The sequence below is a fragment of the Lontra canadensis genome, unplaced genomic scaffold (genome assembly GCF_010015895.1).
Source record: "Lontra canadensis isolate GAN:19392208 unplaced genomic scaffold, GSC_riverotter_1.0 scaffold1, whole genome shotgun sequence".
Classification (NCBI taxonomy): domain Eukaryota; kingdom Metazoa; phylum Chordata; class Mammalia; order Carnivora; family Mustelidae; genus Lontra; species Lontra canadensis.
Window position 1 is genome coordinate 40,811,964 of NW_022630995.1, and position 27,735 is coordinate 40,839,698.

General features: G+C 34.3%; 1 long non-coding RNA gene across 1 annotated transcript; it reads left to right on the top strand.

Annotated features, from left to right (window-relative positions):
* LOC116873365 lies at positions 1-25,566 on the top strand. The gene is made up of 3 exons (XR_004383804.1): positions 1-70; positions 3,523-3,525; positions 25,538-25,566. It is a non-coding gene; the product is annotated as an uncharacterized LOC116873365 (long non-coding RNA).
* Positions 25,567-27,735: the final 2,169 nt, after the last annotated feature.

Consider the following 27,735-nt stretch of genomic DNA (forward strand, 5'->3'; position numbering starts at 1 on the left):
AGAAAAGGGAATCTTTGTACACTATTGGTGGGAGTGTAAATTAGTTCAGCCACTATGAAAACACTATGAAGTTTCCTATAAAAATAAACATAAAAATACTGTATGATCAATCCAGCAATCATATTTCTGGGTATATATTCACAAGAAACAAAGACAATGTATTGAAAAAAAAATCTATATTCCTATGTTTATTGCAGCATTATTTACAATAGTCAAAACATGGAAACAATCTAAGTGTCCATTAATAGATGAATGAATAAAGAAGATGTGGCATAGATAGATAGATAATAGATAGTGGGGGGAGGAGTCAAGATGGCAGAAAGCAGCAGGCTGAGATGACATCAAGTAGCAGGAGATCAGAGAGAGCTTATCAAACCATTGTGAACAACTACAAATCCAACAGGAGATTGAAGAGAAGAAGAGCAAGAATTCTAGAAATTGAAAATCAACCACTTTCTGAAAAGTAGAACCAGCAAAGTGAATCCAAAGCGACGGGAAGATAGTCCATGGGGGGACGGGCCAGCTCCTGGCAAGCGGTAGAACAGTAGAGCACAGAATCATGACTTTTAAAAATCTGTTCCACTGAGGGACATTGCTCCAGAGGCTAAACCGGGGTGAAGCCCAGACGAGGTCAGCATGGCCCCAGGTCCCACAGGGTCATAGAAGAATCAGGGGTGTCTGAGTGTTGCAAAGCTCGAAGGTATTAGAGTGGGGAAGCCGGCTACAGAGACAGAGCCAAGGAGTGAGCTCTCAGCTCGGGGTTACCTTGAGCCAGTCACAGGCTGGGTGAGCTCTCTCCAAGGGTGGCCAGAGGCCAGGGAAACGGGAGTGATTGAGCGCTTTTCTCTGAGGGTGCACTGAGGAGTGGGGCCCCCAGCTCTCGGCTCCTCCAGGCTGGAGATTGGGAGGCTGACATTTTCATTCCCATTCTTGGAACGCTACAGAAAGCATTCAGGGAACAAAAGCTCCTGAAAGTGAACCCGAGTGGATTACTTAGCCTGGCCCCTGGTAAGGGCGGTGCAATTCCACCTCGGGCAAAGACACCTGAGAATCACTACAACAGGCCCCTGCCCCAGAAGATCAAAAAGAAATCCAGCCAAGACTAAGTTCACTTACCAAGGAAAGCAGCAGATTTCCAGAGCAGGAGAAAGCAAAGCATGGAATTCATGGCTTTTGCCCATGATTCTTTAGTCTTACAGTTAATTATTTTTTTTTTAATTTTTTTTTCTTCTGCTAATTTTTTTTTAACTTTTACCCTTTTCTCTTTTAATATTTTAAACTACTTTATTTAATAATACCTTTCATTAAAAAATAATATTTTTGAACCTTCATTATTATAGTCATATTTTATCCTTCATTGTGTCTAAGTTTATTTTTTGTATACACATAGGGTTTTTTTCTTCTAAAAAATTTGGGGTGAAACTTCTTCTAATAGATAAAAATATACCCTAAATCTAGCTCCAGGCTTGTTCTAGTCTCCAGCCCAAGCAAATTCTCTCCATTTTCTTTTTCTTTATTCTCCCAACCAACTTACCTTATCAACTCCTTTTTTAGAAATTTTTTTTCCTCTTTATAGGCATATTCCATCCCTTCATTGTGTTTACCCTTAAATACATGTTTCATTCTTTAAAATTTTGGGAGGTAGTTTGTTCTAAGAGACCAAAATACTCCCAAAATTAAGTGGGTGACCCTGTTCTAGTCACCAGTCTAATATATATATTTTTTTCTTTTTTATATATTTTTTTTAATTTAATTTTTTTTTTCAGCATAACAGTATTCCTTGTTTTTGCACCACACCCAGTGCTCCATGGAATCCGTGCCCTCTCCAATACCCACCACCTGGATCCCCCAACCTCCCACCCCCTGCCACTTCAAACCCCGCAGATTGTTTTTCAGAGTCCATAGTCTCTCATGGTTCACCTCCCCTTCCAATTTCCCCCAACTCCCTTCTCCTATCGAACTCCCCTTGTCCTCCATGCTATTTGTTATGTTCCACAAATAAGTGAAACCATATGATAATTGACTCTCTCTGCTTGATTTTTTCACTCAGCATAATCTCTTCCAGTCCCGTCCATGTTGCTACAAAATTTGGGTATTCATCCTTTCTGATGGAGGCATAATACTCCATAGTGTATATGGACCATGGACGAATGGATAAGGAAGATGTGGTCTTTTTTATATTTTTAAAAAATTTGTTTTCTTTTTTTTTTTCTGAACTTTTTTTTATCCCCTTTCTCCCCCTGCCATGATTTGGGGTCTCTCTTGATTTGGCTAAAGTGCATTTTCCTGGGTCTTTGCCACCCTTTTAGTATTTTATTTGCTCCTTCATATATTCTTATCTGGACAAAATGACAAGGCAGAAAAACTCACCACAAAAAAAAAAAAGAACAAGAGGCAGTACAGAACAGTACAGAAGGCTAGGGACCTAATCAATACAGACATTAGTAATATGTCAGATCTAGAGTTCAGAATGACAATTCTCAAGGTTCTAGCCAGGCTCAAAAAAGGCATGGAAGATATTAGAGAAACCCTCTCCGGAGAGATAAAAGCCCTTTCTGGAGAAATAACTAAAATCTAAACAAGTTGAAATTTTTAAAAAAGCTATCAATGAGGTGCAATAAAAAATGGAGGCTCTCTGCTAGGGTAAATGAGGCAGAAGAAAGAATTAGTGATATAGAAGACCAAATGACAGAAAATAAAGAAGCTGAACAAAAGAGAGACAAACAACTACTGGACCACGAGGGGAGAATTCGAGAGATAAGTGACACCATAAGACAAAACAACATTAGAATAATTGGGATTCCAGAAGAAGAAGAAAGAGAGAGGGGAGCAGAAGGTATATTGGAGAGAATTATTGGAGAGAATTTCCCCAATATGGCAAAGGGAACAAGCATCAAAATCCAGAAGGTGCAGAGAATCCCCCTCAAAATCAATAAGAATAGGTCCACACCCCATCATCTAATGGTAAAATTTACAAGTTTTAGTGACAACAAGAAAATCCTGAAAGCAGTCAGGGAAAAGAAGTCTGTGACATACAATGGCAAAAATATTAGATTGGCAGCAGACTTATGCACAGGGACCTGGAAGGCCAGAAAGAACTGGCATGATATATTCAGAGCACTAAACGAGAAAAACATGCAGAAAGAATACTATATCCAGTTAGGCTATCATTGAAAATAGAAGGAGAGATAAAAAGCTTCCAGGACAAACAAAAGTTGAAACAATTTGCAAACACCAAACCAGTTCTATAGGAAAAATTGAAAGAGGTCCTCTAAGCAAAGAGAGATCCTAAAAGTAGTAGATCAGAAAGGAACACAGACAATATAGAGTACAGTCACCTTACAGGCAATACAATGGCACTAAATTCATATCTCTCAAAAGTAACTCTGAATGTAAATGGGCTAAATGCCCCAATCAAAAGACACAGGGTATCAGAATGGATAAAAGAAAACCAAACCCATCAATATGCTGCCTACAAGAAACTCATTTTAGACCCGAAGACACCTCCAGATTTATAGTGAGGGGGTGGAAAACAATTTACCATGCTAATGGACATTAGAAGAAAGCAGGAGTGGCAATCCTTATATCAGATCAATTAGATTTTAAGCCAAAGACTATAATAAGAGATGAGGAAGGACACTATATCATACTCAAAGGATCTGTCCAACAAGAAGATCTAACAATTTTAAATATGTATGCCCCTAATATGGGAGCAGCCAACTATATAAACCAATTAACAACAAATTAAAGAAACACATCGACAATAATACAATAATAGTAGGGGACTTTAACACTCTCCTCACTGAAATGGACAGATCATTGAAGCAAAAGATCAACAAGGAGATAAAGGGCTTAAATGGCACACTGGACCAGATGGACATCACAGATATATTCAGAACATTTCATCCCAAAGCAACAGAATACACATTCTTCTCTAGTGCACATGGAATATTCTCCAGAATAGATCATATCCTGGGTCATAAATCAGGTCTCAACTGGTATCAAAAGATTGGGATCATTTCCTGCATATTTTCAGACCACAATGCTCTGAAGCTAGAACTCAATCACAAGAGGAAATTTGGAAAGAACCCAAATATATGGCGACTAAACAGCATCCTTCTAAAGAATGAATGGGTCAACCAGGAAATTAAAGAAGAATTGAAAAAATTCATGGAAACAAATGATAATGAAAATACAACAGTTCAAAATCTGTGGGACACAACAAAGGCAGTCCTGAGAGGAAAATATATAGCGGTAGAAGCCTTTCTCAAGAAAGAAGAAAGGTCTCAGGTACACAACCTAACCCTACACCTAAAGGAGCTGGAGAAAGAACAAGAAAGAAACCCTAAACCCAGCAGGAGAAGAGAAATCATAAAGATCAGAGCAGAAATCAATGAAATAGAAACCAAAAAAACAATAGAACAAATCAACGAAACTAGGAGCTGGTTCTTTGAAAGAATTAATAAGATTGATAAGCCCCTGGCCAGACTTATCAAAAAGAAAAGAGAAAGGACCCAAATAAATAAAATCATGAATGAAAGAGGAGAGATCACAACTAACACCCTAGAAATACAGACAATTATAAGAACATATTATGAGCAACTCTATGCCAACAAATTTGACAATCTGGAAGAAATGGATTCATTCCTAGAGACATATAAACTACCACAACTGAACCAGGAAGAAATACAAAACCTGAACAGACCCATAACCAGTAAGGAGATTGAAGGAGTCATCAAACATCTCCCAAGAAACAAGAGCCCAGGGACAGATGGCTTCCCAGGGGAATTCTACCAAACATTTAAAGAAGAATTAATTTCTATTCTCCTGAAACTGTTCCAAAAAATAGAAATGAAAGGAAAACTTCCAAACTCATTTTATGAGGCCAGCATCACCTTGATCCCAAAACCAGACAAGAATCCCACAAAAAAGAGAATCACAGACCAATATCCTTGATGAACACAGATGCAAAAATTCTCACCAAAATACTAACCAATAGAATCCAATAGTACATTAAAAGGATTATTCACCACAACCAAGTGGGATTTATTCCAGGGCTGCAAGGTTGGTTCAACATCCACAAATCAATCAATGTGAAACAATACATTAATAAAGAAATAACAAGAACCATGTGATCCTCTCAATAGATGCTGAAAAAGCATTTGACAAAATACAGCATCCTTTCCTTATCAAAACTCTTCAAAGTGTAGGGATAGAGGGCACATACCTCAATATTATCCAAGCCATCTATGAAAAACCCACTGCGAATATCATTCCCAATGGAGAAAAACCGAGAGCTTTTCTGCTAAGATAAGGAACACGGCAGGGATGTCCATTATCACCATTACCATCCAACATAGTACGAGAAGTCCTAGCCTCAGCAATCAGACAACAAAAATAAGTTAAAGGCATCCAGATCGGCAAAGAAGAAGTCAAACTATCACTCTTCACAGATGATATGATACTATATGTGGAAAACCCAAAAGACTCCACTCCAAAACTGCTAGAACTGGTGCAGGAATTCAGTAAAGTGTCATGATATAAAATTAATGCACAGAAATCAGTTGCATTTCTTTACACCAACAACAAGACAGAAGAAAGAGGAATTAAGGAGTTAATCCCATTTACAATTGCACCCAAAACTATAAGATACCTAGGAATAAACTTAAAGAGGCAAATAATCTATACTCAGGAAACAATAAAGTACTCATGAAAGAAATTGAGGAAGCCACAAAGAAATGGAAAAATGTTCCATGCTCCTGGATTGGAAGAACAAATATTGTGAAAGTGTCTATGCTACCTAAAGCAATCTACACATTTAATGCAATCCCTATCAAAATCCCATCCATTTTTTTCAAAGAAATGGAACAAATAATCCTAAAATTTACATGGAACCAGAAAAGACCTCGAATAGCCAAAGGCATATTGAAAAAGAAAGCCAAAGTTGGTGGCATCACAATTCCGGACTTCAAACTCTATTACAAAGCTGTCATCATCAAGACAGTAAGGTACTGGCACAAAAACATACACATAGATCAATGGAACAGAATAGAGAGCCCAGAAATAGACCCTCAACTCTATGGTCAACTAATTTTCAACAAAGCAGGAAAGAATGTCCAATGGAAAAAAGACAGTCTCTCCAACAAATGGTGTTGGGGAAATTGGACAGCCACATGCAGAAAAATGAAATTGGACCATTTCCTTACACCACACATGAAAATAGACTCAAAATGGACGAAGGACCTCAATGTGAGAAAGGAATCCATCAAAATCCTTGAGGAGAACACAGGCAGCAACCTCTTCAACCTCAGCCACAGCAACTTCTTTCTAGGAACATCGCCAAAGGCAAGGGAAGCAAGGGCAAAAATGAACTATTGGGATTTCATCAAGGTCAAAAGCTCTTGCACAGCAAAGGAAACAGTTAACAAAACCAAAAGACAACTGACAGAATGGGAGAAGATCTTTGCAAATGACATATCAGATAAAGGGCTAATATTCAAAATCTATAAAGAGCTTATCAAACTCAACACCCAAAGAACAAACAATCCCAATCAAGAAATGGGCAGAGGACATGAACAGACATTTCTGCAAAGAAGACATCCAGATGGCCATCAGACACATGAAAAAATGTTCCACATCACTTGGCATCAGGGAAATACAAATCAAAACCACAATGAGATTCCACCTCACACCACTCAGAATGGCTAAAATTAGCAAGTCAGGAAATGACAGATGCTGGCAAGGAGGTGGAGAAAGGGGAACCCTCCTACACTGTTGGTGGGAATGCAAGCTGGTGCAACCACTCTGGAAAACAGCATGGAGGTTCCTCAAAATGTTGAAAATAGAACTACCTTACGACCCAGCAATAGCACTACTGGGTATTTATCCTAAAGATACAAATGTAGTGATCGGAAGGGACACACGCACCCAAATGTTTATAGCAGCAATTTCTACAATAGCCAAACTATGGAAAGAACCTAGATGTCCATCAACAGATGAATGGATAAAGAAGATGTATTATATATATACAATGAAATACTATTCAGCCATCAAAAGAAATTAAATTTTGCCATTTGCAACGACGTCGATGGAACTAGAGGGTATTATGCTTAGCGAAATAAATCAGTTGGAGAAAGACAACTGTCATATGATCTCCCTGATATGAAAAAGTGAAGATACAAAGTGGGAGGTTTCAGGGGTAGGAAAAGAATAAATGAAACAATATGGGATCAGGAGGGAGACAAACCATCAGAGACTCTTAATCTCACAAAACAAACTGAGGGTTGCTGGGGTCGGGGGGTCGGGAGAGGGTGGTTGGGTGATAGACATTGGGGAGGGTATGTGCTATGGTGAATGCTGTGAAGTGTGTAAACCTGGCGATTCACAGACCTGTACCCCTGGGGCTAAAAGTACATTTTGTGTTTAAAAAAATAAAAAATAAATAAAAAAACAATAGAGAGATAGATAGACGATAGAATTCAGCCCTCAGAAAAAAGAAATCTTGCCATTTGCAATAACATGGATGGAGCTTGAGGGTATTATGCTAAGTGAAATAAGACAGAGATAGATACCACATGATTTCCCTTATATGTAGAATCTAAAAAGGCTGAACTCATAGAAACAGAGAGTAGAAGGGTGGTTATAAGGGACTGGGGGTAAGGAAATTGATGAAATATTGGTCAAAGTGTATAAGTTTGCAGTTAAGAAATGAGTAATTCTGGAGATCTAATACACAGCATTGTGATTATAGTCAACAATAGTGTTTTATATAATTCAAGGTTTCTAAATGATTAGATATTAACTGTTCTTACACCAAAAAGTAAACGATAATTACTATATATATTGGTGATATTAGTTAACACTATGGTGATTATCTTATTGCAGTATATAAATGTATCAACACGTTATGTACCTAAAACTTATACCATGTTATATTTCAATTATATTCTAATAAAATACATAGTTCATTTATTAGTCTACCAAACTATAATACATAATACATATATGTGTGTGAAAACAATTGAAAATCAGAAGAAAATACAAACATTATTTCATTAATATTAATCAATTAAAGTTTGACTTTTGTTATTCGTCTTAAATTTCTTTTCAATATAGCAGTTACAGATTTAGGTAATCCCCCTATTACTTTAGCAACCACTAACAGACTTTATGTTAACAAATAATTTCTAAAATTTCTAGATTAGTTGTGAGGATAAAATTTACAATAATTTCAATCCTCTCTGAATTAACAGTACACAAGATACATCAATGACTCTTAAATTTGTAGCTCCTACCTTGGTATGCTGTTACACTTTTTAACTGCATGTCCTCTTTATATCTCTTCCTGCCGCTGACCTCCACTTTATTTCAATAAACACTTGACATTAGGTGTCTAAATTTGTGATGAGATATTTACAATAAAGTTATCCTAATTGATATTTATATCTCCTATTCTCACTTTGTAAATCATTCCCTACAAATTTATTACAATGCATTAAAGCAAAAATTCGGCACTTCTTTATTCTAATGAATTTGACCCAAAAATCTAGGAATTCACATTAGAGGGTGTATTTACTTTCAAATGGAATACAAATATATACAAATAATCTAGGTATTAGGCTGTATTATAAAAATATCCAGACTTAGATAATTAAATGAATACATAAATAATAATCTCTATCTTTTTTTAAGCAAAGCATACTTGCTTGCATAGTCTTGGGCATACTAAGTATACTGTAAAAAGCACACTATCATCAATATCCTACCAATATATATTGTCTACATATTGGATGATATGATATTTTTCTAAGCTTTAGTTGTTTGTATATATTTGTTCATTTGTTTAAAAAAAACGGGACTTTGCACACCAACTATTTTACTATTTTATCAAAAATGGAGTCCATATTAATCATTTTTGACGCTCAACTTCAGTTTTTATAAGCTACCCACTGAGCAATATGCAAAAATGAGCACTGTGAATCAGCTTTGACATGAGAGAATCACAGACAGAAGATGACAGAATATATTGGATACACCAAAACACAGAGTACTATATTCTTGTAAATTAAAACAAACTCTGAAACAAAAGTAATTCTAGCATGCATTTCACATCCAAAACCTAGTTTTTGCCTTATCTCTGTGACATTTATGCCCAATTCATCAATTCCATTTCAGTCTTATCCAGAAACTAGCTTAGTTTGTGTTGTTGTTCATGACCCTGCATTTCAATGTAGTGAAGTCCTACTAACCTCATCCCAGACAAATAGGATTATTCAAAAAAGTTTTCATTAGACAAATTTTCTAGAGAAGTTTGTTTACAGCAGTACTGAGGAAAAAGTGTAGATATTTATCAGATATATACTCCCTGCCTCCACCCATATGTAGCCTTCTTCATTATCAATGTCCCTCATCAGAGTGGTACATTTGTACAAATGATGAACCTACACTGACACATGATAATCATCCAAAATCCACAGTTTATAGTACTGTTCATTCTTGGTGTTGTACCAAGACATTCTTGGTGTGTTCATTCCTTCTATGGGTTTGAAAAAGTATATAACAGTATGTATCTATCATTCTGTGATTATACTGAATACTTTCATTGCCCTAACATCTATGCTGTACCTTTCATTCCTCTGCTACCCCTAATCCCTGACAACCATTCATCTTTTTTACCATGTCCATAATTTTATCTTTTTCTGACTGACACATAGCTGAAATCATACAGTATATAGACTTTTCAGATTAGCTTCTTTCACATAGGAATGTGGATTTAAGGTTCTGCCTTGACTTAATGGCTTAATAACTCACACTTTTTTCTCAGTAGATAATATATCATTGTCTGGATGTACCACACTTTATCCATTCACTAACTGAAAAATATCTTGATTTTACTTCGAAGTTGTGGCAATTATGAATACAGCCTCTGTAAACAAGTTTGTGCAGGCTTTTGCATGGACACAGTTTTCAAATTCTTTGGTAAATACCAAGGAGCACAACTGCTGGGTCATATAGAAAGAGTACATTTAGTTTTGTTAGAAACTGCCAAAATGGCTTCCAAAGTGTCTTTACCATCTTTTGCTTCCACTATCAGTGATTAGGTTCCCGTTGCTTCACATCCTCACCAGCATTTGGCAGTGTAAGTGTTTCATATTTTGGCCATTCTAGTGTGTAATGTATCTCACTATTGTTTTAATTTACATTTCCCTATTGACATATTTGTGGAACATCTTTTCATGTTCTATTTGCCATCTACATATCTTTTTTTGATGAGGTGTGGAAGTCGTTGGCCCATATTTTAGTCAAATTGTTTCCTTCTTGTTGAGCTTTTAAAATTCTTTGTGTACTTTTGATAGCCATCTTTTAGTAGATATATCTTTTGCAAATATTTTCTCCCAGTCTCTGGCATCTTGTTCTCTTGGCATTGTCTTTCATAAAGCAGAAGTTTTTGTTTGTTTATTTGTTTGCTTGTTTTATTTTAGTAAAATCCAATTTATTATTTCTTTCATGGATTTTGCCTTTAGTGTTGTATCAGAATCATTGCTATACCCAAAGTAATCTAGAATTTCTCCTGTTATCTTCTAGCTTTATAGTTTTGCATTTTACATTGAGATCTATGATCCATTTTGAGTTAATTTTTGTGAAAGTTATAAGTTCTGTGTCTAAGTTCATTTTTTTTGCATATGGATGTCCAGTTGTTACAGCATTTGTTGAAGAGACTGTCTTTGCTTCATTCCATTTCCTTGGCTCCTTTATTTAAGACCAGTTGACTATATTTATGGGATTCTATCTCTGGTCTCTCTATTCTCTTTCTATTCAAATATGACATTGAAATATTTGTCTATTCTTCTGCTAATATCACACTATCTTGATTTCTGCAGCTTGATAGTAAATCTTGAGTGTCATTTCTCTGATTTGGTCTTCCCCTTCAATATCGTGTTGGCTATTCAGGGTCTTTTGCCTTTCTTTTTTCTTTCTTTTTTTTCTTTAATTAACATATAAGGTATTATTTGCCCCAGGGGTACATGTCTGTGAATCATCAGGCTTACACATTTCACAGCACTCACCATAGCACATACCCTCCCCAGTTTCCATAACCCAGCCACCCTATTCCTACTCCCTCACCCCCCAGCAACCTTCAGTTGTTTCATGAGATTAAGAGTCTCTTATGGTTTGTCTTCTTTTGGCTTTCCATATAACTTTAGAATCAGTTTGTAAATATCAACAGAATAACCTGCTAGGATTTTGATTGCAATTGCATTAAATCTATAAATTGAGTTATGAAAAACTGACATCTTAATAATATGGAGTCTTTCTATTTATGAACAACTTGGAGTACCTCTGAGTTTATTTAGTTGTTTGACTTTGTTGATTAGCATTTTGTAGTTTTTCTCATATATATCTTGTATATACTTTGTTAGATGTATGCCTAAGTGTTTAATTTTTGTGCACTAGTGTAAATTATATTTAGGTATTTTTCTTTTAATTTTAAATTCCTTTGTTCATTACTGGAATATAGAAAAGTGATGGACTTTTGTATATTAACCTTGGCTCCAATGACCTGCTATAATTGCTTATTAGTTTCAGGAATGTTAGTGTCTTTTCTTTTGGATTTTATACAGAGCCAATCATGTTATCTGTAAGAAAAAAAAAATTACTTTCTTCCTTTAGAATGCCCTTTGTTTCTTTCTTCTGTTTTATTGCACTAGGAGAAACTATACTGAAAAGAAGTGGAGAGAGGGGACCTCCAGGCTTGCACCCGATCTTTGTGAGAAAGCTTTGACTTTGTCACTATTCATTATTTTAGTTGTCAATGTTTGCAAATATGTTTGCAAAAACATTTGTAAAATATTTTTGTAAAAATATTACTTATCAAGATGAGAAATTTTGCCATCTATTTCTAGTGCACTGAGAGTTTTTTTAATCATGGATGGTTACTGGATTTTATTAAGTGCTTTCTGTGCTTCTGTTCATATGATCATGTGAATTTTCTTTTGTAGCTTGTTGACATAATGGTTTACATTAATTGATGTTCTAATTTTGAACCAGCCCTGAATACCTGGGATAAATCTCATTTTGCCATGGTATGTGTGTGTGTGTGTATGTATGTTTGTGTATATATACATATATTTATATATAATATAAAATATTATATATAAATATATGTATTTATATTTTTTAATACCAGCATCAGAACTCATCTGAGCCCTGTGCTTTCTGTTTGGGGAGGTTATTAATAATGGTTTCAATTCCTTTAATAGGTATAGGCCTATTAGGATAATTCATTCCTTCTTGCATGAGTTATTTTATATTGCTTTTTTTTAATAATTTGTCCATTTATCTAGGTTATCAAATTTGTGGACATTGAGTTGTTTATAGTATTAATTTATTATCATTTTAATGTCTGTAGAATACACAATGATATTTCCTCTTTCATTTCTGCTGTTAGTAATTTGTTTTCTCATTCTGTTTTTTGTTGGTTAAGAGACATACTGATTTCATTGATCTTTTCAAAAAACCAGATTTTGGTTTTGTTGATTCTCTCTATTGATATCCTATACTCAATTCCATTGATTTCTGCCCTAATTCTTATTATTTCTTTTCTTCTGCTTACTTTGGATCTAATCTGGTCTACTTTTGTTGGTTTCTAAGGTGGAAACTTCGATGATTGATTTTAGTAAATCTTTTCTATATTCTTTTTTTTTTTAAGATTTATTTATTTATTTGACAGAGATCACAAGTAGGCAAAGAGGCAGGCGGGGTGGGGGAAGCACGCTCCCCATTGAGCAGAGCACCTGATGAGGGGCTCTATCCCAGGACCCTGAGATCATGGCCTGAGCTGAAGGCAGAGGCTTTAACCCACTGAGCCACCCAGGTGCCCCAGGCACCCTATTTTCTAATATATGCTTTCAATGCTATAAATTTCCCTCTAAGCACTATTTCTAATGCATCCACACATTTTGATAAGATGTGTTTTCATTTTTCTTTGGTTCAATATATTTTCAAATTTCCCAAGATTTCTTACCATTTGTTATTTGGAAGTTTGTTGTTTAATCTCCAATAATTTTGAGATTTTTCAGCTTATATTTCTTTCATTGATTTCTAATTAAATAAATTTCTAACAGTTCTACAGAGGATTGAAAGTAGAAATTATTTTATTTCTATTATTTTAAATGTTATAAGTTGTGTTTTATGTTCTTTCTGAATATTCCATATGTGAGCTTGAGAAAAATGTGTAGTCTGATGTTATTGAATGAAATATCTATGAGTATCAATTATACCCAAATGATGGTTGGTGCTGTATTCTACTGTTGTTGGATGAAGTAGTGTGTAAATGTCACTTATATCCAATTGATTGATGATGATGTTGTTGAGTTCAACTGTGTCCTTACTGATTTTCTGCCTGCTGTATCTGTCCACTTCTGATAGAGGGTTTTGAAATCTCCAACTATCATAGTGCATTCATCTACTTCTTTTTTATAATTCCATCAGTTTTTGCCTCATGGAGTTTGATGCTATATTTTTAAATACACACACATTTAAGGTTGTTATGTCTCATTGGAGACTTGACCTCTTTATCATTATGTAATGCCCCCCTTTATCCTTGATAACTTCCCTTGGTTAGAAGTATGCGCTCTCTGAAATTCATATAACTATTGTTTTCTTTTGATTAATGTCAGTAAGGTATATATTCTCTATCCTTTTAATTTATGTGTTCTTATAGTTACAGTGAGGTTCTATATACAATTTACAGTTGGCTCTTGTGTTTTTTTTTTCATTGTGTTTTATAATCTACTTTAACAGTCTTTGTCTTTTATTCATACATTTAGACAACTAATGTTGAAAGTGTTTATTGATATAATTGTGTTAATAGCTATCATATTGTTATTGTTTTCCAGTTGATGGCCTTGTTCTTTGTTCCTTTTCTTTTTTGATTTCCACTTTTTTTCCTTCCTGCCTTAGTTTTAATTAATCATCTTATATTATTTCATTTTCTCTACTTTCTTAGCAGTATACACATGCAGCTAGATAATCAAGTCAAATTTCAAAAAACTCTATATTACTTCATGAGTGTTGTATCTTTTAGTAACAAAATAGCCTTCATCCCTCCCACCCATACCTTGTAAAATTGCTGTCATTTATTTCACTTACATGTAAATATACTTAAGCCTCTCTTTATATTTAAGCAACAAATAGATTCTTGGTATTTTTATTTTGAACAAAATCTTCTCAGCTCAATTAAGAATAAGAAAAAAAAAAGTTTTGGGGCAGCTCAGTGGCTCAGTGGGTTAAGCCTCTGCCTTCAGCTCAGGTCATGATCTCAGGGTCCTGGGATCAAGCTCCGCATTGGGCTCTAGGCTAGCAGGGAGCCCACTTTCCCCCCTCTCTCTGCCTGCTGCTCTGCCTACTTGTGATCTTTCTCTCTCTGTCAAATAAATAAGTAAAATCTTAAAAAAAAAAAAAAAAGAAAGAAAGAAAAGAAAAATAAAGTTTTGTGTTGTTTTGTTTTTGTTTTTGTTTTTTTTAAGATTTACTTACTTATTTTAGAGAGAGAGATCATGAATGGGAGGGGCAGAGGGAGAGGGAAAGAGAATCTAAAGCTGACTCTGCACTGAACACTGAGCCCCACTTGAGGCTCTATCCCAGAACCCAGAGAACATGACCTGAGCTGAAACCAAGAGTCAGATTCTTAACTGAGTGTAATACACAGGTGATCCTAAAAGTTTTTACATTACCTTCACTTATTCACTTTTATGCTCTCCCTTATTTTATGTAAATCCAAGTTTTCAACCTATATTATATTTCTCTCTCTAAAGAACTTCTTTTAACACTTCTGGTAAAGCAGATCTACTGGCAATAAATTCAATTTTTATTGGTCTGAGAAAGTCTTTATTTTTGCCTCACTTTTCAAAGATCATTTCTCAGATTACAGAATTCTAGTTTTGTTTGTTTGTTTGTTTTCCTCTGCACTTTAAATATTTCACTTCAGTTTCTTCTTGCACAGTTTCTGAGGAGAAGTCAGATGTGATTCTAATCTGTGTTTCTCTCTATATAAGGTATTTTTCCTCTGGTGTCCTTTAGGGTTTTTTTATTCTTTGAATTTCTATAATTTAAAAATGGTAAGATTAGATGCAGGGTTTTTTTGTTCTTTTGTTTGCTTGTTTGTTTTGTTTCATTTTGTTTGGTATTTGACTTGTTTAGTGTTTTCTGAGCTTCCTATGTCTATGGTTTTTTGTCTAACATAAATTTGGGGCAAATTCTTAGTTCTTATCATTTAAAATATGTCTTCTGTTCCTTTCTCTCCTTCTCCTGGTATTCCCATCACATATATGTTATACCTTTTATACCATTTTTCCATAACTCTTGGATTCTTGGATATTCTCTTCTTTTTTTTTTTTTTTTTCAGTCTTTTTTGTTTGTTTGTTTGTTTTTGGTTTTGTTTTTGCTTTTCAGTTTTGGAAGTTACTATTGTCATGTCCTCAAGCTTACAGAGTCTTTCCTCAGCCATATTCAGTCTTCATTTCTGTTGCAGTGTTTCTGATCTCTCGCCCTTGTTTTCTGCTCTTTCTTAGAATTTCCAACTCTCTGCTTACACTACACATCTGTTCTTGCATGCTGTCTATTTTATCCAGTAGAGCCCTTAAAACAATAGTTATTTTAAAGTCCTGGTCTGAAAATCCTAACATCTCTGACATATCTCTGCTCTGTCTCTTCAGTGTTTTTTGTTTGTTTTGTTTGTTTGTTTGTTTTTTGTTGTTGTTGTTGTTGTTGTTTTTGCCTTTTGGATATCTTCTAATTTTTTTTCTTGATGGCTGGACATAATATGTCTAGTAAAAGGAACTGCTATAAATAGGTTTTTAGTAATGTGGTGGTGAGGTATAGAGGGATGAAAAGTGTTCCATAGTCTTATGATTAGAAACTTTGCTAGTATTTCTAAGTGTTTTGTCCCTACTTAAATGGGACAGGATAACTAAAGTGAGTTGGAATTAGTTATTTTATTTCCTCCAGGTCAGTTAGTTCCTGATATTACCCCAGCATCATAGGCTGTGGTCAGCTAGTGTCCCCTGAGTGCAAATCTGGTGAAAACAGAGTTCTCTAGTGCATTACAGCATGGCTTCCTTTCCTCTCCTCCTGCTGGAAGTATTAAGAGATTTGTCTTCAATATTTACTGTAGGAACATGGCTGAGATCCTGTAGTTTTGTTTTGTTTTTTGGATGGCCAGTGGCTTTTATTTAATCAGCACAGCACAAAAATAAATAAAAATAAGGGAAAGGGAATTAAATTACAGACAAACTGAGCTTCATGACCTTGTCAGATTATAAACCACACATACTTACAAACACACTACACATACACACAGAATGAGGCAAATATAAATTAATATTAACAATACCTATGTTTGGTCAAAGAATAACTACAGAACAAATTGCTTTAAGAACCACCATACACTGCAGGTGTAATCTCACAATATTTTGGGTGCTCCCCTATGATTGGAACACTCTAGAGTTTTTAACTCTCAAAGTTGTCCATACTGATTTTCTAGCACTTTGTCATTTACAGTTCAGATTTTCCTATCCAGGCACTGGCTCCTATTGTGTTTCCTCTTATGAATCTCTGCTCTAATAAGCCATGACTCCCTGTATTTTCCTGTCTTTCTTTTCAATCTTGATGACAGTGGTTTGTCCTGTGTTCTGTCCCCTCTTACATATCCAAGAAGAACTGCTATTTTATTTTATTTTATTTTTTATTCTGTTCAGCTTTTTATTTGTCTTTAGGACAGAATGGTGACTTCCAAGCTCCTTAAAAGTGGAATTAGAAACCATAAGTCTCCCTAATTTTGTTGCTGATAAATGAGATTAGTATCAACAGATTTATAGATGATAGAATTAAAAGAAAAGAAAAGAAAAAAAAAGACAAAGAGAAATGTACAGAGAAAGTTTCCTGAGGAGGTAGTTTACATTTGAACTAGATTCTAAGAGATACAGATTTTGATCAAGTGATAACGGATATATTTTTGGCAAAGAAACTGAAATATATTGTAAAATATCCCATAGTTTCTCAGGATAGAAGTGAAGGATACAAATGAAGGAAGAATTTTTGAATCTTTATATTTGGAACTGGAAGCCAAAGTCTTCCCAACTTTGAATTTTTCAATGCAGACTTTTGATACATTGATATTATGCTAGTTTCATTCCATTTTTGTTTACCTATATTTTATTTATGTTACTATTAACTAAAGCCTAAGTATAATTCTCTTCATGTTTGTATATAATGTACATCTATTTTGTTTGACCAGTCTTAGTTCTGACCCCATGAATTAATGTTTGACCCTAGTCTTTCCATCATGTTATGTCCCTTCCTCAATTCTGAGTCTAATTATAGCAAATTTGCCTTTCAACTCTCAAGAAAATTTTCTTTGGTTTTTGCATGTACTATTTTTTCCATTATCAAGACACTGAGTATGAATCTAAAATCTATTGAGAGTCATTTCAAGTTGAACATTAAACTCTTGTTAGGTTAACATTAAAATATTCCCCTGCTACTTGTATTAAATGATGATCATTGGTCTCTTCGCCTTTAAGGACTATTTTTTACACATTAAGTAGATATTCCTAGGGAAAGTCTCAAACCACTTTCTTTTGACTTATTTATCCTTTGATCTTCATTCTTCCAGGTCAAATATGAAATAGAAGAATGCCCAGATATTTTTTTTTCTTTTCCCATATCTTTTAATATATTTGTTTAACTTAGAGTTAAATAGACTTTGAAGTTGTGTGTTTGGGCGTCAGTTATGTATTTCCTTGTTCCTAAAGATAGTACAAAAGTCTATGATTGGATTGCTGAGAATATTGAAGATAAGCATATAAAATGACTGGGAATGTTGTACATATTAGCTACAGAGTGATATTTCAAATGGAAAATTGTTGAATACAAGGAACTAACATATCAAGAATCTCATCATGGGAACTCAAAAGTAGTAGTGTGAAAACAATATGTAGGGAAGTGTTTTTTAAAATGGTCTCAAGTTCAAGCCATCCCTTACATTTAATTTTTTTGGTTTCAAGATTTTCTTTTTCCACATAGATGAATCAATATAATGTAATTCCAACAAGGGATCTTACAGAATTAACAAAATGTCTTTCAACTTACCTTCATAATTCAGAATTCTTCAATGTCACCCTATTATTTTTGTAATAAACATTATGCTGGGGTGTAATTAATCCTTTCTAATATTACATCCCACTAGGATATCCGCATTCTTTTTTTTTTTCCTTTTCTTTTTATCCCACCCAAATTTATGACGTTTGTGATGATTAACTTTATGTATCATGATTAGGCCAAGGATTACTCACATATCTTTCAAACATTTTTCTGGGTAGTTCCTTGAGAGGGTTTTTGAATGGGATTAACATTTAATGAACAGAGCAAAGTGTATTCCCTCCATAGTGTGCTGGGCCACATTCATTCAACTGAAGATTAGAACAAAAAGATCGACCTTCCTTCATGTTAAAAAATAATAATAATAAATAAATAAATAAAAGAAAAAGAAAAAAAAGAAAAAAAATTCTCTCATAGATTTCCTTTGGACTTTATCTGTACCACTGGCTCTCCTTTGTCTTGAGCCTTCTGGCCCAAAGTGTGGGTTTGGATAATTATATTAATTAATCATTAATAACAAAAAATTTTCTATTTACCCACATATCTAGGTGGTTCTATATCTCTGGAGAACCATGGCCTCTTTTAAATGCTATAGTGCAAAATAAATGTTCTCACATTTTCCATGATTTAGCAACATTTGAACTGCTCAGTAATCTTGAATTAGACAATTAATTTAAACATTACTTCCTTCTGCCCTTGGACATAAGCCCTGATATTTTATCTTATAGTCTACTAAGAATTTCTATAAACACCATATTTCCTAAATGCATCAGCTGTGTTCTAGAAAAGCAAGGCAAACTTAGAAAAACTTATTTCATCATACTACTATATTGGATTTCCATTACTCAATATATAAACATTATGGATTTACCTGAACATTCTTTTTTCCTCTATAATAATCCCCTCTTATCCATGGGTGGTATGTTCAAGACTCCCAGTGGATGCCTAAAACCACATATTATACCAAACCCTATATATACTATGTTTTTCCTATATATACATACATATGTATGTATAAAGTTTAATTTATAAATTAGACACAGTAAGAGATTAACAATAATACTAATAAAATAGAACAATTGTAATAACAATACACTGTAATAAAAGTTATGTGAATGTGGTCTCACAATAGATTTTATTTTATTGTACTATATGTAACTTTCTTGTTCTTGTGGTGTGAGATGATAAAATACCTACATGATAAGATGAGGTAAGATAAAGGACATAGGCATTGTGTTGTAATGTTAGGCTATGAACAGCCTTCTGACCATATATCAGGAGAGTCATCTGCTTCTAGACCATGGTTGATGGCAGGTAATTGCAAACACAGAGAGCAAAATGAATAAGGGGCACTGCTATATAATATATCCCTAACTCCCTCAATTCTTCGTTCATATTTTGAACTATGCTTTTTATTTAAATTCTTCTATCGTTATCCATGATTTTTAAATACTTGCTGGAGTTAAGAAATAAAATATTAATCGGTATCATTCAGCCCATAAAATAAAACAGTCTGCAAAATTTTACTTCTTATTACTCCCTTCTATCCTTTAAGTTGTACCTTGAGTTTTCTTCATACTTCCTCTCCTAGGGAATTGGGTAAAATGAAGATAATGAATTAGAATTGACAATAATGCTAGTTATCATGTTAGAGGACCAATTAGAGTCACTTGAAATATTTCTTGAATCTTCATAAATTCCCATTGTGAGTGACATGATCAACCTGATTTAATAGACCGGGAAGAACTCTTAGAAATTCAACAATTGTTTCAAATCTCAGAAACAAAAAAGGAGGAGAGAAGGAGAAAGAACACTGTGTTCTATCACTAAACAGTATATATCCTTTCTTTAACACCATGTTAATAAATTAGGCCCAAATTTTGTGATCAAGTTCAATATAAAGCCTGGGTATTTTCTAAAATGATCATCACACTGAATGTAAGTGTAAATATTCAGACACTGGACACTGGACATGTGCAGATTTTTGCCCTAGTTTTTATTTAAATGTTTCATTCTTCTTTTACTTTTAGGCATATATATACTTCCAGTCAAATTTAAAAGTTTGAATTGGAAAAAATTAAATATTCAGACACCAAGGCAAAATATTTATAAATGACAAACCTATAAAATTATTAACTAACAATAAAATTACACATGTAAATAATAGTATCATGGAACTAATTTTCCCTAATAGAGAAAACATAATCCTTTTTCTGACAAGTATATGTCAGCTAAAGCATTTCAATTATAAATATCAAATAAAAAGCCTATTAAATGTGGGTATTGATGTGTATTGCACAAGTTTGATATTCATATTTCTATCTGCTCTATTGCATAATAAAACCTTAGAATTTAGAGAATCCAAAACTTTCTGTATATTAAATAAAACCTACTCTATGCTATTAGATACATACATATACATACATATATACAACCAATTTAATAGAACAAAATTACTTCAGCAACATGAAAAAATTTTTTGAGAATGTAAGTTCTTGTAACTTGGGAGACATAATTTTTTCTTTGTTTCTGCTGCTTCTTCAAGGTCTTTCATAACCAGAGGCTGTGTTTCAGAAATTTATTATTAACTAAAGGGATGCAGTTTATGAGACGGAATATTGCTTAAAGAACCTTATAGCTTTTAAAGTGCACAAATAAAGCTAGCTTACGTTGTGTTTTTCTTCTCCAACTCCCTGAAAATCCAATGTTTCTTTCTCTTCATGCTCTCTCCCAGGAGAGAAAAGAATTTGTCAAAGCAACATTTTTAGAGGCTTTTATGCTTATCAAAATTTTGATAACCAAGGTGAATAGTAGACAAAAAAAATTTAAACATGCGACTGCTTTGAATTCCAGGATGCCCTGCAGATACCTGTGGTAGAATTTCATAAAATATTTGGTTCAATGAAAGGTAGGTCCTGGGTAAGCTGATATTCAATATACATAATTTGATTTTATTTGCCACTTTAACAAACTTTTTAGTCACTACTGAATAATGCTGGTCTCTGCTTGTTTTCCATGCCAAATCCTTATGCTCTCACACTCTATAGATGTTACAGGAATTTTTTTTTAAGATTTTATTTATTTATTTGCCAGACAGAGATCACAAGTAGAAGAGAGGCAGACGAGAAAGAGGGGGAAGCAGGCTCCCCTCTGAGCAGAAAGCCTGATGCGGGGCTCGATCCCAGGACCCTGAGATCATGACCTGAGCCGAGGGCAGAGGCTTTAACCCACTGAGCCACCCAGGTGCCCTGATGTTACAGGAAATTAAACCTAAATTAATGATTCTATATTTTTTATATATTTTTTCTGTCTATAAATGACACATTTCCAGTAAAGTTTCAAAATGTAAAAGGAATATATTACTAAAATAGAACATTCATGTTAGCTCTGACTTTTGTTCCTTTGTGAAACTTTGTATTTAATCTTAAATTTTGCCATCCTTCTAGATTTTAATATTACTAATAATTTAGGTAATTAATTTATTAAAATATTTTTCCAGACAGAGGTGTTTCACCAGATTACCAACTTGCACATAGTTTTGGTTATTGTTTTTCTTTTTTTTAAAGAGACACATTTTTCACAGAATTATCTAGGTGGTGAAATAAAGTGTTCTAAAGTAAAAATAGCAGAATCTAGCTTGAAGAAACTGCATGGAATCTATGCATGTAAAAGGAATATACCATGAAGTTCTGGTTGAGCAAAAATTATTCATTATTTTCCAAGTTTTTCATGTGGGTCACAACATCACTGGGTGAGTCTCTAAATATATGTTAATTTGGGTACCTGGTAGCTGAACTCAAAAAAATCCCATTAAGATATAGCATAATCTCTTGTTATGATCCTAAAGCTAATCGCTTTATGAAATTTGAAATAATATGTGTGAGTGTAATTAAGAAGCCTACACTTAACAAATATGCATTAAAATAATGACTATAGAAACAATCTACTTAGATGAAAAAATAGATTTATAAATTATCTTTTCATTTTATATCTTGATAAACATTCTATTCATCTCCTATTCTACAGGTTTCATATTGTACATATATGAATATCTACAACCACTGACTGGAAAAGCCACATTGCCTATGACTTTATGGTTGTGATGTCCATTGGCATCCCCTTATAGAGGTTAACTAGTCAGTTGAATGTCAAACCTTACCAATTATCGGCCCTAAGAATAAGTATAATGACATATCAGCACATAGCCTTTTCATCACAAGTGACACAATGATTTGAATTGCTCCAAGGTACAACTTACTTTTTAAAATGTTCTGTATATTTTTTTAAAGAAGTTGCCAGTGTAAATCCCTGCGGTGTTTCCTTTGGCAACAGACCAAGAAACAACTTTAACTGCTGAAACACTGAGAGATGTTGACAGGGTCATTTCAAAGAAGCTCAAGGGATTAAAAAAAGGATATGGTAACTTTTCTTCTAGGTTCTGAAGACATGTTAAAAATAAAACATACTGGCCTATTTTGTAATGCTTATTTTGTAGTTAGAACACAACAATTCAAAGTAAGTAAAATCCAAATAACGCCACATTGCTCCTTGCATGAAGTAGATAGGTTGGAATATTATTTTAGAGGACTTTTATAAGACTGTCTTAATAGGAAAACCCACTTATAAGGAAATGTTTTCTAAGTTCATCCTTCACACATTCTAAAATTATTCAATGGGTACTTCATAAAATCACAGACATTGTTTGAATTCTGGAAATATGACCTTAGAACCATATCTCCTACTCTCATGGAACTTGCAGAACTAGTAGAGAGACATAAAAAAAGTAAATGTCAAACCAAAATTATAATTACAAACTGTGCAGAGTGGAACTGAGGAATCTGGAGGTAAAGGATACCAAGTTGGATATGGTTTAAATGAGATTAGTTGTGAAGATGTTCTGGGACATGAAAATTAGGTAGAGACTCTACAAAGAGGATGAGACAGAGCAATGTGAGCGTGCGTGTGTCTGTGTGTGCATGTGTGTGTGTAATGTGAATGTCATATCTCGGCCAGGAAAAAACTGTCTCTTCAAGCCTCAAGTAGAAAATTCTTGGCATATGTGAGCAACTGAATGTAGGCCAACATGCATGCTAAGTGACATGAATAAGAGAGGCAGGATAATATTATTTTTTTCAGAAAGTAGCCAATTATCTTTTAAAAATATTTTTAAAATAATAAAAATCTATTTTTAAATTTACCCACATATTTACCATTTCCAGTGCTCTTTATTTTCTTGTGTAGATTGGATTTCTATCTGAAACTATTTTCCTTCTTCCTGCTTTTAATAATAGCTCATACGCTGGAAGAAGAAAAGTGGAAATCCAAGACTGTCAGATCCATACATTATACCTGAGAGGTATAATATTACTTAAAGACAATGATAAGTGAAAGATGTATACTAAAAAAATCTAAGGAAATTACAAATTGATAACACATACAGGTATAGCTAATAATCAAACTAGGAAATGCAATAGAACAATAAAAATAGTTCAGTTAATTTAGAAGAAGGCATAATAAGAGAATCAAAACATAAGGTAATTGAAATAAGCAGACAAATAATGAAGGGTATTAGTCTTGTCAATAATTTGGATTTTATTCTAAGCATGATAGGTTTTGAATGTTTTTCAGCAAAGAGGTAATAAGATATGATTTATTGTACCAAAAATAATACAGAAATAAAGAAGGAAGGAAGAAAAGAAAAAAGCACTAGTGGCTGCCTGAAAAAAATATGAAGATTTGGTGGCTGCCCAGAGACTAGATTATTGGAGGAGGCAATTTGAATTCGGGAGCTATGTTAGCAGGCTGCTATTGTAATAAATAGACTAGGGTAAAATATCTCCACTAACAACTCAGCTAACATAATAAATGTAACAGGCTCTTTCTGTGTCTGCACATTTTCTATCAAAATTAAAGAATAATTTGATTCAGAATATTCTCAAACTAGTAGAGCTGCTCCAGGGCATGTGCAGACTCTCTCCTACAGATTTGAGCCGAGAACATTTACCTTCCACAAAAATTGCAGTACAAATCCCTTCCAAATCTTTTAGGTATCTGAGGTTGAGTACTTTCTCCCCTCTGTTACAGAAATCAACTACTTTAGTACATAAAATATTTTCATTTTAATTAATGGAAAATAAAATGGAAAACATAAGCAAGCCATTATCTCAAGGTGACTTTCAACACACAGTCCATTACAGTTTTAAATTTCATCATAGTTTCAGACTTCCTTTCAGGCCATGGTGAAGGAATAGGTCTGAATTTAATCTCTTGCCTTAAACATAACAACAAACGGACACATATATGAGAAAAGTAGATTCAGACATTATATAATAAGCAACATATGACTACAGGTGAGAAAGAATAAAAACAAACAAGGTGAGCCATCACGCAGTTTCCAATGTCACTGCCTAGAGAGTTTGCAGGCCACAGAACTGGGAAGGTAATCGGAATAGACCCAGAAGTCTCAACTTGAGGAGATGGAAGTGAGCTTTTCAGGTAGCCAGGCACTCAGAGTTCACAAAACAGATCTCCGTCAGCTGTGAGAAGAGAGAGGCAAGTTGCACAGAGAAGCAAGCTCAGGAGGTCAACAGAGCAGTCCCTTACAGACTTCAGGTGAGTATTGAGCAGCCCATTATCTGGGAATATGCATGCTCAAGGCAGGGCAAGTAGGGTTCAGAGGATACAGTAACTACCAGAGTTCACAGGGATGGAAAGAGTCTGTCTTTCCCCCAGCAAGGAAAGAAAAACACTTGTAATGAATACACGTGACATGAGATAAAATATTGAGAAAACTATGGCCTCATTAACAGCCAAAAATTTATCTCCAGACTAAAGTTTGCTCTTGTCCTGACTATGCCGTAGTTAAAAGTAAGCCTTGAAAGGATTTTATTGTTCCCAAATAATTAACCTGTATTCCCAAAACAAAGGTCAAGTGTACTTAAAAAAGACACAAATACCCAGCATTCAAAACTATAAATTTTAGAATGTATTTGACATTTTAAAATGTTTTATTTTCATTTAAAATATGACGATCAGGATCCTCAGGTATTTTCTGTATTCATATATTAAATATCCCTCTCCACTGTGACATACTATTTTATGTTCTCTATATTTTTCCTTAATGTATCAGTAAAACTCACGCTCTGTCTCAACCAAGCAGACATACCATATCCTTCTAAAGTGAAACTTCTTTATTTTGTTTGTTTGTTTTGTTTTCAGACTTTCTAAAATTTATTAAATTTTCCCCTAAAATTTCATAGCTGTAGATTCTGCTTCCAAGGTAATGGATTGATCTCCTACTAGACCAAGCCTTCCATAGATAACCACTATAAACTCTGACTACATCACAAAACAACAGCAAAACTATAATCACCTTGAGGCGCTTGGGTGGCTCAGTGGGTTAAAGCCTCTGCCTTCGGCTCAGGTCATGATTTCAGGGTACTGGGATTAAGCCCCGCATCAGGCTCTCTGCTCAGCAGGGAGCCTACTTCCACCTCTCTCTGCCTGCCTCTCTGCCTACTTGTGATCTCTGTCAAATAAATAAATAAAAAAAAAAATCTAAAAAAAAAAACAAACCTATAATCACCTTGAGGCACTAGAAATTGTACAAAAAATAGACTGTAGAAATGAGAAGATTAAATCTATGAGAGAAAATCATTATTATATAGATTCTAGAAAGTGAGCAGGGACCCTGGAAACAAGAACCAAATACATATAAACTCTGCCCAAATTTCTGGCTCTGTCTGAGCCCTGTAGGTGCAGGACAGATAAAAAACAAAACAACAACAACAAAAAAACAACAACAAATGAACTGAGTTTAGATCTGTCACTCAAAAGAGAATATGCAGTATGTGTCTAATCACGTCAGCTTTTTTAAAAAATTGTTATATTCCTATATATTCCTATACTATATATATTCCTATATACAGTATCTACTCTGTAATATTCAAAATGTTCAAGGTACACGGCAAAACTCCTAGGGCTCCGGGGTGGCCCAGTTCTTAGGCATCTGCCTTCAGCTAAGGTTATCATCCCGGCATGAAGCCCTGTATCAGGCTCCCTTGCTCAGTGGGGAGCCTGCTTCTCCGTCTCCCTCTGCCTGCTTCTCCCTCTGCTTGTGCTCTCTCTCTCTCTCTCTGTCAAATAAATAAATCAAATATATTAAAAAAGAAACAAGGCAAAAGTGCACAGCATATACAGCATATTAAGAATCAGAAATACTCAGGAATTCTCACAAGAAAACCTGAGCAATGGGTAAAAACGTAAGATAACAGAAAAAGAAAGACTTTATTAGCAGAAAAAGACTTTATAGCAACTATTATAGCCATGTTCAAATGAGGTAAAGGAAAAAATATATAAAGATAAAAAATCTCAGTAAATGAAAGAAGTTATTAACACCTAAATGCAAAAATCTAGGACTAAAACTTGCAATTTCTAAAATCTCCTTCCTGTAGATTAATGAAGGACTGGGAAAGCAAATATTGGATCAGCTTGTTTTATATTAGTAGGTTACTTATACCACAAGATGTATTAAAGGAAACTAAGTAAAATGTTTAAGTAATCCTCTTAACAAGGAAAGACATAAATAAGTATGTGTTATAGAAGTTCCTTAGCAAGCTAGAAGAATTTTCATTACAGGTATTTCACTTTTTGAAATAGTTCTTTTATTTGGCAGAAATAATCACTCTATCTCTCTATATTACAGTACTTACTGAATGCCAAATGATCTCTTGTTTAGGTGTAAGGGGATAAATGTTTTCAATCTGTCCAGAAGTAATTTATGTTGTAATATTTATATGGTAATCACTCAATTAATGAAAGAATAAATGAGTGAATTAGTGAATAATACTGTCTGGTACTAAGAGGAGTGTAAAATACAGAAATAAGATGTATGATTGCATCTTGTATTTTAGATACTGAAAAAAATAATCACATTTTAAAATTGATAAAAGGAATATATAAGCATAAAAACTGAAAACATAGAAACATTAGAATTGATTTTTCTGTCACTCTATTGGGAAACAGGAATTATATAAATGAGGGGCATCTGGGAGCTCAGTCAGTTAAGTAACTGCCTCTGGCTCAGGTGATGATCTTGGCATGCTGGACTCAAGCTCCATGTCTGGCTTCTAGCTCAGCTGGAAGTCTTCTCCCTCTCCCTCCATCCCTCCTCCCCTATTTTCTCTTTCCCTCTCTCTCTCTCTCTCTCTCAAATAAATAAAATATTAAAAAGAAGAAATTATATAAATGAAATAACTGGTTAAGTATGTTATTAAACAAAATGAAAAGGAGATTCATAGTGGCAGAAAGCTACACTGTCCAGTATGCTAATGCTATTATAAAATGTTAAAATAAGGTGCTTTAAAGTGCCAGATAAAATATCGTAAAATCAGCTTCTATCTACCCTGTAGGAAAAGGTTTGTAAACTTGGGCATAGAATGATATTAAGCCATCTGAGGGGCGCCTGGGAGGCTCAGTGGGTTAAGCCTCTGCCTTTGGCTTAGGTCATGAACTCAGGGTCCTAGGATCCAGTCCCACATCAGGATCCTGCTTCCCCCTCCCCTTCTACCTGTCTCT